At 40.3% G+C, this 15321-nt stretch overlaps 1 protein-coding gene across 11 annotated transcripts in view; it reads left to right on the top strand.

Moving 5' to 3' along the window:
- HIVEP2 (human immunodeficiency virus type I enhancer binding protein 2) overlaps positions 1-15321 on the top strand; it is a 189608-nt gene that overhangs the window by 133412 nt on the left and 40875 nt on the right. The window contains exon 3 of one of the 11 annotated variants that reach the window (XM_025191466.1): positions 6564-6612. The exons of the other annotated variants lie outside the window; for them this stretch is intronic. The gene's annotated coding sequence lies outside the window, so the exon portion shown is untranslated. The remainder of the gene's footprint in view (positions 1-6563; positions 6613-15321) is intronic. 11 annotated transcript variants of the gene reach the window in all.

Here is a 15321-nt window from a genome sequence, read left to right as displayed (position 1 = left end):
AAGCCCATTCCAAATTTTGGCCACCCTTACTGTGAAGAAGATTTTCCTGATGTATAGCCTAAATCTGCTCTCTGTCAGTTTGTGACCATTGTTCCTTGTCACCCCAAGAGGTGCCCTGGTGAACAGAGCATCTCTGATCCCTTGTTGCGTTCTCTTAATTAATTTGTAGGCAGTCACAAGATCACCTCTCAGCCTTCTCTTGTGGAGGCTGAAGAGGCCTAGGTCCCTCAGTCTCTCCTCATAGGGCTTGGCCTGCAAGTCCCTAACCATATGAGTAGCCCTCCTCTGGACCCTCTCAAATCTATCTGAGAGCTGCCTCAAGAATTCCAAGTCTAGCTTTTCTTCTTGGTGTGACGGTCTGTAGCAGACCCCCAGCACCAAACCCCTTTCCCTTCAACCGCCATGTATCCTAACCCACAGTGCCTCAACTTTCTCCTCCTCTGATCCCGTTTTGATTAGGGTAGATGTATAATGCTCCTTACATAGAGAGCTACCCTGCCTCCTTTCTTCCCTACTCTGTCCCTTCTGTACATCCTGTAGCCCTCAATGTGTGCCGTCCAGTCATGGGTAGGGTCCCACCAGTTTTCTGTTAGCCTCACTAAATCAAAATTATTATCTTCAAGCAGAACTGTGAGTTCTTCCTGCTTGTTCCCCTTGCTCCTAGCATTAGTATAGAGGCCCTTGAGCCCTCCGAATGGTGCCTTTGGTGTCCCCCCGTTCTTATGCCCAATGGGCCCCTTAGTACTTACCTGGGATATACTGTTGCATATCTCGCAGTTTGTAGGTTCTAGACTCTCTCCATCTCCTTCCTCTCTGTCCCCCGTCAAACTTAGTTTAAAGCCTGATGTAGGAGGTCGGCCAACCTGTAAGAAAAGAGACTCTTACCTTTTGCAGAGAGATGAAGCCCATCACGGTGCAGGAGGTCCCTTGCACGGAAGTGCGGATCACGGTCCAGGAAACCAAAACCTGCATGATGGCACCAACTCCGGAGTCACAGGTTGACTTCTCTGACACAGTTGAGATGATGCCTACTACGACTGCTGACTGGGTAGTCAGCCCAGTCTCACCTGCTACGACTTTGCTGTTTCTGTAACTCTGTAACTGGTGGTAAAATGCGGGAGGCTGCTCATTCTATGCCCCGATGCCGGGGGTACTATCCACAGCTCCGTACCTTCCGTACACCATGGCCCATGCCTCACAGATGGCATCCAGAATGTTATTGTACTCCTGCGCTAAAGCTGGACCAAACTTAGTCCCCTGTCAGTCCTCTTGCACATGCACACTTATACTGCCCCCTTCTCACTGGGGCTTCTTGCACTCCACCCTCTCTCATAGGGCCTCTTGCTCACTGCACAATACTGTGCCCCCTTCACTCTGCCCTGCTCCCCTTGGAGCAACTCCCGTAGGCCATGGGGCTTATCTGACTCACTCCTTGGCTGGTGACATTCAGTCTCTTGGGCCTCTCCCGTGACTCTCACCTGGGTAGTGACCAGCCAGTTTACCATGTCCCTAGACTGTACAGCCTCTGAGCACTGATTTAGATGAATACCATGATAAAAGGGAAAGCAGGGAATGTAGGGAGAAAGAAAGAGATGCAGGAAACCAGTTGTACTTATTTAACCACTGACCTGTCAAGGAAGCAGGCTTTTGGGCGCGACTGAATGAAAAACAGGGTTCTCATCTTTGCATAGGAGTACAGAATAAGTTAGAGGAGGGATTGGCAACTGTGGACAGCTGGTTGTAATCCAGGCAGTACTGCAGACCAGAAATCTCTGCACCTCCAAAGTGATCAGCAGATGCTGTGGAGGGAATATGGAACAAGGCAGGCAGTAGGACGTTAGGGACACCTCCTCTTCTGCTCCCACTGAAGCCTACTGCTGATTCTCCAGCTGCTGAGGCTGGATCTGGGGTCTTAACAACCTGCAAGTTGCCAACCCCAAATTTAGAGGCATTACTACACTAATGCTATGTAATAGCTCTGGGAGCTATTGTAATTCAGGGAGGAAAGATGACTCTGGAGACTCTTGGGAAGAATCAGGGCATCCTGCCTCTTAAGGAGGATTTAGAGCACACACCTTCAATTCTGCAAGGTGGTATGGAGAGGAGTAAAAGAGAGCAGGGTCCTACATTTTTTGCTTTTTTGTCCCTTTTGGAGGGCCAGCAGGAAATGCAACTGTTGCTGGCCTTTTAATGGCCTTTCCCTGCCCTTTGTACTTCCTTGCAAGGACATGTCTTAATCGGACTTGAGGATTAGACTGAATCATAATTGGCTAAAGTTATTGAGGTTTAGTGGGAAGCATAATCAGTGAATCAGGGTATTTCAAACAGTTATTTGCAAAGTGCTTCTCCCTGTACTCCTGTTATTTTATGAACCAGTTTTATATACTCAAAATATGTCAAATCCTATCTTTAAATTAGTTCTATAATACACTCAAACAGATCAAGAAGAAAGATAAATTATTATTCTGAAATGTGACTCAGTCTGTGTTGAGACAAACAATGAGGTGAAATGTCAGACTGATAGCTTCTTAGCTTTGAAGTTTTACAGATCAGAAATAAGAGGCTGAATTTTGGATCACACATCTGTAACTTTGTATTGCTCTAAAGTATTACCAGCTTCTGAAGATACGAACAACTACTCCTATAGTTTCTTTCAAGAGCTTCTTCAGACAGCTCTTTACACATGCTAGCAGAGAAATTGTGTTTATTGGTGTAGGAGTGACATATATTCTACAATTGCATCCAAGTGATTGGAGTTATTTTATCCAGAGAAATCTCACTAATTCAAAATCAGAAATGACATTTTCATCCTCAGTTTAGAGAATGAGAAAATGGGGTTGAAGACTTTAGTTGTTCAGATGCTTAGTTAGGTTGCGGAACAGAAAAAAAAGAAGGGTCTATTGCTGTAGGAGTTGGGTCACAACTGAGACAATTGGTAAGTTCGTTATAGCAACTCTGTAACTTTACAGAGCTATTCAGTATAGAAAGGGAATAGGAATGTTTCCTTACAGATGTGATATGATTCTAGTTGTGAAATGTATGTGGTAGTGATAGTAAACCCTCTTCATCTCACCTGGTGTAGGATATTAGGTTCAGCTTTTCTTGCAGGATAACGTTTGAATTGTCGGGGCATGGGGAAGCATTTTTGTTTTGTGTGTGTTTGGTCGCAGCATTTGAAAGGGTTTTTTTCTGTGCTTTTTGCTTAATGTAATGCAGAGTTAATAATGCCATTCCCTTTTGGTACTGGTACAGCTCAGAGTGAAAGAAGAGGATAATATTAAATGCAATTTGGAGCATGTTTAGGGTAAGATCAGCTGTAGAAACCTGAGTGCTGTTAATGATGAAACCTGAGTTTTGTTAATAATACATTGTAGTTATTACTTCAGTCTGGTAGATATCTCATATTTCTCATCTTTTCATTGGAGGATCCCAGTTAAATGGATGTTTCACTATAGCTATCTCTGTACCCCACTGTAATCTCTCCCCACAAGGTATGAGTTTGGCCTACCTAATTAGCCACATTTTTCAGAGCCTTTCCAATTTAAAAACAAGATCTGTGTAGATGTTAGAAAGCTATATAAGCAGGAGGAGGGAGACTGAGAGTAGGATATGTGCTCAAGAGATGAAATAAAAAGAGTGTTAATAATACAAGACACATAATTGGGCCTGCCCTTTCACCAAACAATGAGGGTATATGTTAGTCTTACAGGACAAACCATGCCTGTGGTAGTGTATTCCCTATATCCAAATAAGTCGTCTTTGTCACAAAAAAAAATTGCATTATGAGCCAATCTGCTTACCTCCAGTAACTGTCAATAAAACATTAATCTTCACCTTTGTGAGAATGATCTGTAGCAACTCCTTTGGAGACTCTGGGCGAGACTGAGGATGACGTAAATGGGGGTTATATAAGACACCGTGCTATGTGGGAGGAAAGCGCAAGCTGGTGACAGTAGGACCATTCAGGGGTAGAACAGGGAGATTATAACAAGAAAAGCATCCAAGAGCACAGTGGAAGAAGCTATAAGATAGAGAAGCCCCTCAGCACCTTCTTACTGCCTCCCTCCAGTTCCTATTACAGTTTTACCCTTCCTACCCTCACTGTTGTATTCTGCACCAATTTGCTCGTCCTCATCAGCCCCAGTTATTCATGCATACCACTCAGGACCATTAATGTGGTCTGTATACTTCACCTTTTATATTGTAGGAATACAGGAAGTAGTTCTGGTGCTGTCACCTGTTTGTGCTGTTGTGAACTCCGTGGCTTCTTTAGGGTTAACCTTTCTCTACTTGCATGTGACCACATCCTCTCCAATTCAGTCTCCCTTGAGCCAGGATGGGTGTCATGGAAATTTTTCTTGCAAACAGCAAATAAACCCCACAAAGATTCCACTTGGACTTCTCATCTGTGGAGTCAGATTAGGCTGTGGACTCCTGCCTGCAGTTGGTAGACAACTAGCTTTGCTTCATAGTACCAGGTTTAGGGGTGTGAGGGAGGGTTTGTCTCATTTTGCGCAGCGTGTGAAGATGTTGTGCACTCATTTAGATTCCTGAATGAACTTCATGTCTTTGGTTTTACATTTTACTAATATTCCTTTGCATTCAATTTTTATTTCTCTCTGTAAAAGTACCTCCTTAAGACTTTGAATAGGTAAAGATTAAGAGATATCTCTTATCGATATCTCTTAGATATCTCTTACTGTGGTGTAACAGAAATGTTTGCTTTGATTGCTTGGCTAAAATGTCTTCAGCCATATTATGGCTCCTATTAAATGTCATATGTGCATGTAACTCCTCATCTATAGCCGAACTATTGGTTCAAGTATTTAAAACTACTGGCAAACCTTTTCTATTCCTGTTTTCTCTAATATCATCATTTAGTTTCATATCAGAATTTCATTGTCTAGAAAATAACAGCATAAATTTGTCTTGTAGCAGAATATCTGTTGTGGTAAAAAATATCTACCCTTTACCTTTTGGTAAGGAAGATGGGGAAGAGTGGTTAAAGCATCTTTCTATGGCCCACAGATGGTTTCAGCCCTGCTATGGACAGTTGTTGAAGGCTGCTTTCCCTTACCTCCACTCAACCAAGTGGTTTCCTGGTCATTTGTGCAGTGATGCTGGCCATACCATTCCCTTGCATGCCTTAACCAGGCTTACCTCATGGGCCATCTAGCTTAGGAGAGACTTTTGGCTTTGATTACCATTTACTACTAAGGGGAAGGAAGAGAAGATCATTTTAAGGTGATGAACAAATAATGGTCTTATTAGTGGGAGTTAACAATGTATATGAAGAAGAGAACATACTTCCCATTGGGGTTAATGTTCTACATATATTCCTATGACATTTACCAGTATTTTAAAATATTGACTTTATTAAATAAAAATGATAAGATTTTTAGTAGGATAATCTTTTAGCTGAATTTTGCTTGTACGCTTGGTAATCATTTACACAGCACTTTTTAACATTTGCTTTGAGAAGTATATTAAGGATCAACTGTATATTTTTATTCAACCCCAACTCAAGAATGATTGATGTGAGGTATTTGTTTCCACACAAGAAAAATACATAATAATAATATAAAACCCTTATGCAAACGTCAGCCAAAGGAGTCCATAACATTAAGTAAGAAACCATAATTGTAGAAAAGATCACTTCCTTGCATGGCTCATTTGGAATACTAGAAAACTGGCACAGCAGCAGCTACTTCCAGCAATATTTTTTCCAGAAGTACACCTCAAACAGTTGCAAAGATTCTTAAGGGACCAATAACCTTTCCTTTTGGTTAGCATTAACAGGCATGGATGCCCCAAAAGTGCAAATGTGCTGCCAAGGATGAGTATACTGAATATCTGGGCTGCACAATTATTGATATCTTCATTAAGATATAAAATGTGAAACTCTCAGAGTTCTTGATACCATAATAGGCGTGCCCTGGAAATTTTATCAGTGTGACTGATCTATAACCTAACCCATACTGAGCAATGTCTACAGGTAGCGTGAAAATGTGCTATGACTCATTTCTGGGCATCTGGCAACCACTTGACTGAAGCTATGTATGCTGGACTGAGTGTACTGCCATTGTCTGGCCCATAAAAATGCGTTTATGCAAGTGATTGTATCCCTTTCTACTGACACAGTTATATACAGGCTTTCTCTCTCGCACAGCTGAAAAGATTCTTTAGTTCAAGTAGGGGGAAGCCTTCATTTTTGGCTCTGAAGCTACAGGCTCTAACACTCCCTCTTAAAGTTGTAGTATGAAATATATTTGTAAAATGGCCACACAATAGCATATAATGTGCTTTTGCTGGATGGTGAGCAGAAGGGAAATATTGCAAGTGTAAGTGATTATGTTTTTATGACCCTCCCTTCCTAGTCCAATTGACCCTCCTTTTACCATAGGATCTTTTTATATAGAGTTGTTAGCTAGTTCCAGCATGCTGTCACCAGCCCCTTGTATACTTTCTGCAGTGCCTTGTCACATTTAGCCTTTCAGCGCTCTGAGTTAAAAGCAACAACGTCAAGATCTGTTTTTTTTTCTTAATTTTCCCCTTCCGTATAGCTCAGGTTCACAGACTATGTTTAGAAACAGGAAGTTGCTTTGCATAAAGGTAAGATTGTTTTTAAAACAAGGTTGGTGTTAGACTTGCTAAATATATACACAGAGTCATATGCAGTGGGTCGTCCTGGCTATTTTTAGGCTTTATGGGTTTTTTTTTAAAGTGACACCTCCACTGTACCTTCAGCTTCTAGTGAGCCACTGCTTCCTGAGCTTGTACGAAACTTGCAATTATAGGAGGAGTGGAGCTTGTCAGGTGTCATTTCTCAGGCATTGCAAATGGCTGATTTCAGTGCAGGAGGAACAAAGCTTAATACAAAAAAAGACAAGCATTCTCTTAATAATCTGTGCAACAACAGACCCTTATCTGATCACCCACGCTCATCTGGCTGCTGACGCTGTGCTTGCTTCATTAGCCTGAGCTATTTTTACACCTTTTGTGTCTTTTGAGGAACCAAGTAGGCATGCTGGCTTGTAGTGATTCACCATCTCCAAGTGAACAGGGTGTCCTAAAATGTTGCAAAGGGGATGGGGGTGGAGATATCATCTAAATAAGGGAGGTTATTAATTCCTTTAGGTGTTTTGAGTGTTAAAATACAGCAGCAGCACAGACTAATTAAAATAGTTTATATGGGTTTTTTTTGTTGGCAACACACCTTTTTGGATTGTTAGAATAGCTCCAAAAGAGATATTAATTGATATTAAGAGAATTTGTGCAGAACTTGGAAGTTGCACTGCACTATACATGGACTCTTCCATTCCTAGCTTTGCCACCAACCTTTCTGTGTCTCAGTTTCTCTGTCTTCAAGTAAGGATGCGGGTACTTGCCTTTATTTGGAAGTCTGTGGATCAAAATCATTTCAAGAGAAAGAACCAGATCTCCAGCTGGGGGATCAGACTCACGTGATTGAGCACATGAGCCTATTCTGACTTTTGCCACACAAACATCTGACCTTTAATGTTCTCCTTTCCACTTTCACTGGAAAGGATTCAAACACGGCGTGAGTGTGAAAGGAGGATCTGCTGATGGAGCTCTATTAAGGGCTGCAGTAGTCTGGGCTGAGAGTGCACTAGAGTAGATGCGCTCTTTCATTAAGCACAGAAATTTCCCATCAGAAATCCATCAAATGTACATATGTAATACATGCTGGCTTGCAGTGACTCGTGTCAGGGAGTGGTGGATATTCCAAAATGATGTTACAATGTTATATAGAAAGGGAAAAACCAGAAGCAAGTTATTTATTAAGGGCTATAAACGGAAGAGCAGTAGTAAATGTACAGTCTAATTAATATACTTCATGTATCCAGAATATACATTCTCCTTATGTGATGCGATATAAACTGACTTCATTTGGCACAATGAAACATCTGCGTTAAATCACCAATTGAAACAAATGGCTCAGTTTAAGTGGGTAGGGGTAGGAGGATGGGAGCTAATAAGATCTCTGGAAGATGAACAGAAGTGGAAGCTGGCTAGCTGGGCCTGGCTAAACTTTGAGCTCAGAGCTGACTGAAAAACAGAGAGCAAAGGCCTTCTTTTGCTCCTAGTCCCAAAAATGGAAAGACGCAACAGAGAAACACAGTTGATCCTGAATGTACCTCTGTGTTCATTTTTTTTGACAATTATGTCAGGCTTTAGTTCAGTCTGCCAGGAATTAAAGTAAGATTGCACAAAATAATTAGTAGAGGTGAAAAGCAAAGAAAGCACAAAATTTTGCAAACCTTTGTCCACATGCATATAGCTCTTACTCAGGTCATTGAAGTCAATAGGCATGTTTACACACACAGATTTTTATAGCTTTTTGTCACTGGAGTCCAGATGTTGTTCCACCTATCAGGCCCAGAAGTGGATTTAATCTGTGCATAAATGCAATTCTATTCATTCTTCTCTAGTCCCTGAGACACTCTGGGTGGGTGGGTCCTCCTTCTCCTAGCTGCTTTTTTGTGACTCAATTTTATGCATCACATGCCACAAAAGTAAATGTGGCTTGTGATGCCTGGTTTTTAGGGACATGAACAAAGGTGGAGTAGAATCCTACAGAGGCACCTAAATTCATTTACACATCTAATAGTTGGAGTAGAATCGAGCCCCAGTACTGTAGTGTGAAATGTAGGTTGAATGCATATTTTCACTCATGGTATGAAAGGAAGTGAACTATTCTCTAATATTGTCACACAAATTTCCAGCTTTTAGAAGAAAATTCAAGGAAAAAAAGAAATTTCAACAAAATGCAAATATATCTCACTAAAATATCCTGCATCAATTTATTCTATATTTTTTCTCTTTTCTAAACAAAACTGGTTATTTTTCTCTAAAAATTATACTATTTTTTACACAAATTTATAAAAGCTTCTGAGTAAAAAAAACCTAGGGGTAAAGTAAGAATTACTAAAATGATGATGTGAGGTAGAAGAAAAACTCAGAAAGCTTAATATGCTTTAATAATTGACCCATGGAATTGCAAATGTATTAGATTTTCAATAAATCTGTTGAGTCAAGGGTGGTGCTAAAGAACCAAAAACACAGTACTTCTGTTTATAAAGATGGGGAAGTAGGCAGCCACAGGATTTTTAGTGTGACCTTAGTAGTATGCCAAGCTTTAGAACAACATTTGGAGGAAAAAAAATTAAGCATAGAGCTAGGACAAAATGAAACATGGGTTTGCCAAAGGACAGTCATGCCAGTCTAACCTTACTAACTTTCTTTGATAGGAAATCTGATTTCTAGGCAACAAAAGTGTGGTAGATCTCATCTACGTAAACTTCAGTAAGCATTTTGTATTATGCCACATGGCAAATTACTGAACTGGTGATTAGATATGGAGAAGATGGTGATTAGTATAAGAAGTGTAAAACACTAACTGAAGAACAGATGACAATGGGTTGGGCTGGAGGGATGTTACTAGGACCAAGTTCCTCGAGAATCTGTCTTGTGACACTTCTTATCTAATATTTGCAAAAAAAATAGCATGCCAATAAAATTTGCCGATGATACAGTTTTTTGAGGCGTTGATAACCCAAGAAGTGCTAAAGTATCATGTAGGAAGAATTGAAAGTCTTTGAGGACTAGAGCAATAGAAATGGGAATTTCTTCTTAAGCTATCAGTTGGAAGTAACATAGTAGGAGAAAGATGGACTAGTGATAGGTGTGTTAGTTGATCAAAGGGTAACTATGAGCCACCAATTTGATGCAATCTTAGCATACACACACACACACACACACATATACATATATATAATATGGCAGGGTATGTTCAGTATATATTTTGGTGTATTAATGTCATTGCACAGGACATTGAAAGGTCTTATCTCACAAACTTCGTCCAGTTTTAGTCACTCATGTTCAAGTCAAATTAGAAAAGGTGTAGAGAAGGGCTATTTGGATGAACATGGAAATGGAGAGTGTCTAACAAGCATTAATTGAAAAAGCTTAGCTTATTAAATCTAGCAAGCTGAACATTGAGAGTGGATATGATAACCTTCTATAAATACAAATGGTGGAGGGAGGGATCAGGGAGAGAAAAGAACCTAAGTGTCCTTTTAAGCTAAAGAACAATGTGGCACAAGAACAACGGGGCATTAACTTCCACAAATAAAGTTAGACTGGAAATTCAGAGATGTTTTCTAATCAGCAGAGAAGTGAAGTTCTGGAACAGCCTTCTAATAGCAGTATTCAGAAAAACGAGATGGAGTTTCATAAATTTAGAGAAGGGAAAATGTAATATGTTTGCCTGAGATATCAGGGGACTAGACTTGATGGCCTGAAAGGTCCCTTTTAACCTGTATTCTGTGTGCCTGTGTTCCCATTTCATGCCTCCCTAGGACAGTACAGCACCTATATAATTGCATTACATTGTATTACATTGCTTAGTAGGTGAGGTAAAAGTTAGCAACAGGGACTAGAGGCTATTGGCTCCCATGCTATTACAGTACAGGGTAAGCAGAGAGTCATTGCTAGAGTGTTTTTCTTACTAAACCTGCTCAAGTGAAACTCAAATGCATATGCACAACCTAACTAGAGGGCTTGTGCATCATCATTTAAGTTTTACTAAAGCCATCAAAATAGTGTGTGACGCATACCCAAATGATATATAGGCTCTTTGTCCCGGGGTAACTTTCACCCATTATGTATTTCCATACACTCTAATGCAAAAAACAGAAATAAAAGAATAAATTACTACATATTTTTATTTACACTAGCAGATATTGTCTACTATGACAGAAATACTAGAAATGCTGCCTGGTCTGGGATGTAAACTGCATGCAGCAACCACTCTGACTGATTTCAGGGTGGGTGCTGCATGCCATCTTGGAATGGGCATCGTGTGTGGCTCAGTCTCCAACTGGCCACAGTGGGCAGTGGATCTGGTGTGCAGGGAGTTTGGGGAGTGGGTGGGGTATGCTCTGTGCATCCCTTCAGTGCCTGCTTAAGACTGGCTGATCTAATCTAGCTAGAGTGGGCAATGTGTGTGGCACGGTCCTGGACTGGCTGGAGCAAATGCCATAGGCACTGGATACGGAATATAGTGTGTGTGTGTGTGTGTGTGTGTGTGTGTGTGCGCGCGCGCGCGCGGTGGGTGAGGGTCCATGGACCTGATCCAGCCTGTGGCACTATTTATCTAGCCTGTTGAATGGCTTCAAATTCTTTATCTGGTCCCACGGGCCAGATAAGTTTGACACCCCTGGTTGAACTTGTTCTTAAAAGAACTAAGTAGCATCATGATAAGATTATTGATTTTCAGGATGTTCCCAGTTTGTTTTCTATCCTCATAATGCCTGTTCTGGTGTGTATAGATAGATTCAATATGTCCTTGTTGGAACATGGATAGCCAATACAGTTAGATGCAGTATTATCCGATATGTTCAAGCACCTCAGTCAAGCTGTTATGCACTTCTGTGCTCAGTTCGGTTAGGCAATAAGAAACAAAATATTTACCCGTTATTTTAAGAGCAATGTGATCAGAAAGATCAATGAGCTGTTTATTGACTGACAAAGTTGTTTGTACTGTAGGCTGTTTTGGCCTTTCTCTGATAGCAATTATTTGTTCAATTCAAGGAAAAAAACTCGTTGGTTTAGGAAATTTTACCAATAAAGGAAGTGTTTAAGATGAATTTGGCTCCTATGTAGCTTTTTTTTTATAGTCATCCTGTGGAAGTAAGTCTGTGTTCAGCTGGATTCTGGCAACATGTAAGCTTTTTTTATATGTTTTTTCCATCCGGTAGTAATGTGTACATTTTGTGTGATGCTGAGGCAGGAAATAGTGATGCAGTTTGAGTGAGCAATCCTTGTCCTTGCAGTGAAAAGGTCAATGTTAAAGTAGTTCTGCTGTAAGCTTCTTGTATGATTTCTTGAAATATTAAAATATGCTTAACTTGAGCATAAGTTACTTTTGGTGTCTTTTTCACAGATATAGCTAAAGAGTGGCAATCATACTTTCAAAATTATACTTATGATATTTAATTTAGGAAGAATTGTGTGTTTGGATGCAGCTGTGCTGTTATAATCCATAAGGCAAATCAAGTTCCTTAAAGAAAAGCATCTTCATTTCCTTGTAGTCAAAGGACTGAAGATTTATTACAATATGATGTTAGTGTTTTCTTCATAAGCATTCTGAAGGTGGTTCCTCCAGCTCACACTGTTACTGTATTTACTCAAATGCAAGACAAGATATTTTTCCCCAATCAGTATCAGGGGAGAAAGGTCCTCATCTCATATTCACATACAAAGAAACTTCATTAAATACATTGTCTATCATTAAACTGCTGCCAAATGTAGCATGTGCTTGGTAATGAAAGCCAACTATGAAGTTGACTAAATGCAGCCAACACTGAGCATAACTATAAAACACATGGCCTATATTGGGCAAACATGCTGATGGAAACCTTACCACAAGGATAGATTAGTGCAGCCCATCTGAATAAAATATATGTTAATGCCCATTGTATGTAGTCCCCCCTCAACATCGATTCCTTTTCACATCATGGTGAGCCACTACTGAGCTGCACCTTCCTTTCCCATTTTGCATGGTTCCTGTTTCTTCACCAGCCTTGTACATTTGGCAAACATCACTAAACTTGGCCCCAAACAATTAATCCAGAATACCTGTGTCACCCCCTCTCTAGCCCTGTCAAATATGATTAGTGTAGTCCTGCCCCGCCTGAGGTGAAGCTGGACCAGGTTGTCCTGTGCATTATCTGCATATCAATTTTGGGAGAATCCCAGGACTTATAACAAGAACACCCAGTCATGAGTGGGGGCTAATTAGCACATGTATCCTTTATTGGGGGTATCTGCAGTGTGATACTAAGCAGTGCTGAGCTGTGGGGTCACCATGGCTTGAAATGCTGTTGACTCTGCTGGGGCCCAGTTCAATGAATTATATGGTAAATTGTGATCTTTTTGGCTTTGGATTAATTTTGTGCATGGCTTATCCTATGTATAAGTAGGTACAAATGTGCTGCTTAAAAGTGTGTTTTGAAACTGGTAGCAGTTTTAAAAATTCATATAGCAGTTCTAGATGAACTAAGTCTATGGGTACCTGTAGTAATTTGACCATTTCAAGGTTAGTATTTTCATATTTTCCCCTCACTTCCATGTACTCAGTGAAAGTAGGGTCTGTCAGTTAGAGGAGGAAGGGTTTCAGGGGGAAGAAATTGTGGAGAGGCAGAAGGCAAGAGTGCTACCTGACCCCCCCAGATTTATTTTCCCTGCTGTAGCAGTGGGAGGGAGACCAATTCAAGGTGAACCCCCAATAATTAGATTCTATACCAGGAAATTATAATAAATGTATATATTTTTCATATATAGAATCTTATTGGGGGGGAGGGGTCATCTTATATTTGAGTAAATACAGTACTTTGGATCTGGCAATTAAGTGCAAATGAGGGGTCAGACTCACTTGTTATACAGTGTATAGTTGGAATTATCACTGTTGCTTCAGCATTAGTTGCTTCAGCTTCATACCTGTGTAATTTAAGCATTTGGCCCTGAATCTTGAATCAGTTTTGGGATAATTTAGCTCTTTCTCTGGTCATTTTAAAATTAATACTTCTGCTTCTATCTAAAGTCCCTTTAAGTCAAGCAAAAGCCTCTGTTAGCTTAAATGAGTTTTGGATCAGGCCATTGCAACATAGATATGGATTTTCCCCATCTCCCATTTCAGTTAGTTTAATCTCTGATTTGTCCAGAAGAGAGGGGGTTGTAACTTTTTTGTAACTTTTACTCATTGGCTTTATACTGAAACAGCTGTGCAGAGTGCAGATGTAGCAAGCTAAGATGAATTTAATGGAATGGACAGCTTTCTCAAAAGAATTAGGCTGAGACCTGTTTATTTTATTTTATTTTATTTTATGTTGGTCTTAATTTAAGTAGGTGCCCATATGTTTATGGGATATGTTCATAATTGTATCTCATTAAAGTTGTTAGACAGATCTTTCTTTTTATCAGCACCAAACTTTAATGACCTTGGAGGTGATTAATCGAGTCTGCTGGAGCATGTTAATTAGCATGCTCTAGCAGCCTTGGTGTCAAGCATCCCCATACTTCAGAATGGTGGTGGGGGGTTCTTTAGCTGAAGCTCATCTAACAAGCTTTTAGTTAAAGCATTAGCTCCATAACCTCCATTTTGAAGTGAGGGACTGAATACACGAGATGCTGCAGGTGCTTTCATTAAAGTGTGTCCCAATAGCCATTCTAATGAACGCCCCACCCTGTCCCCCCCAAGCACATGTAACATGTCCCTTAATTCCTTAGGGTCTGATCTAACACTGGTTGACAAATATAGGAGCTTTTCCATCCACTTCAATGAGATTAAGGCTGGATCCCAAATGTCTGAGCCACTTAGTTAAGCCATTTGTGGGATAATACCCAAAGCACTGTGCATTGGTGTGCATCCTTTCATTCTTTCATGTTTCTAGAAGTCTTTCCCAAATGCACACCAAAAGTAATGATAGTATCTAAAGAGAAGAGAACATGCAAATCAGGAGTGCAGTTGTTGCTCCAGTGCCACTTTGACATATAGACAACGTCTGCCCTTTGAGGCCATGACTTACTCTGCACATAAAAGTGCCTGCACATATTCTTGTGAGTTAAAATCATGAACTGGTATGCCACCCTGAGGATCCTGTGGTTCCAAAGAATATTAGGGTTTGGACACAAAAAGGAACTGGTATGAAGGAAGGGAAGGCAGGCTTTTACCATACATCAGCTGCTTCATGTTAACTGCCCATGTGCATGCTCTTACCCTGTGGTTGATGAAGCTAACACCCGATAGCTTAGCTCTGTTTCAGTGAGCTGCCAGAGGTTAAAGCATTCACATGGGCAACAGCTGATGGGTGGTAAAACCCTCTCCCCTTCTTTGCCTCATGGTAAATTGTTCATATAGTTCAGACTTTACACGTGCAGCTGGATCTGGTAATTCATTACCCTAAATCTGTAACTTTCTTGGGAATCCATGTAGGCACTAGTATGGTGCCTGATGTTGCGAATAAACAATCAGGGCTTCCCTTTTTCTTTCTAGCAGCTTTAGTAGCTTTGATGCTTATCTGTCTGTTTAATAACAAACTCACAATCAAATATATATTTGATTAGCATCCTCAGTAAAGAAATATTTACTTTTATACATGTATGAAAATTCTAACATATTACAATATTAATGTTATCATTCAGTGTGCTTAGCCTAACTCATGGAATTGTAAAAACATCTTTTCAGTTTTCCATTTTTTTCATTGAATTGTTCAATGTAACAATTCATTGAAATGT

This window comes from Alligator sinensis, unplaced genomic scaffold (genome assembly GCF_000455745.1).
Source record: "Alligator sinensis unplaced genomic scaffold, ASM45574v1 scaffold576_1, whole genome shotgun sequence".
Lineage (NCBI taxonomy): Eukaryota > Metazoa > Chordata > Crocodylia > Alligatoridae > Alligator > Alligator sinensis.
The sequence above is the reverse complement of the archived record's forward strand: the minus strand, read 5'-3'. Positions and strand labels throughout refer to the sequence as shown.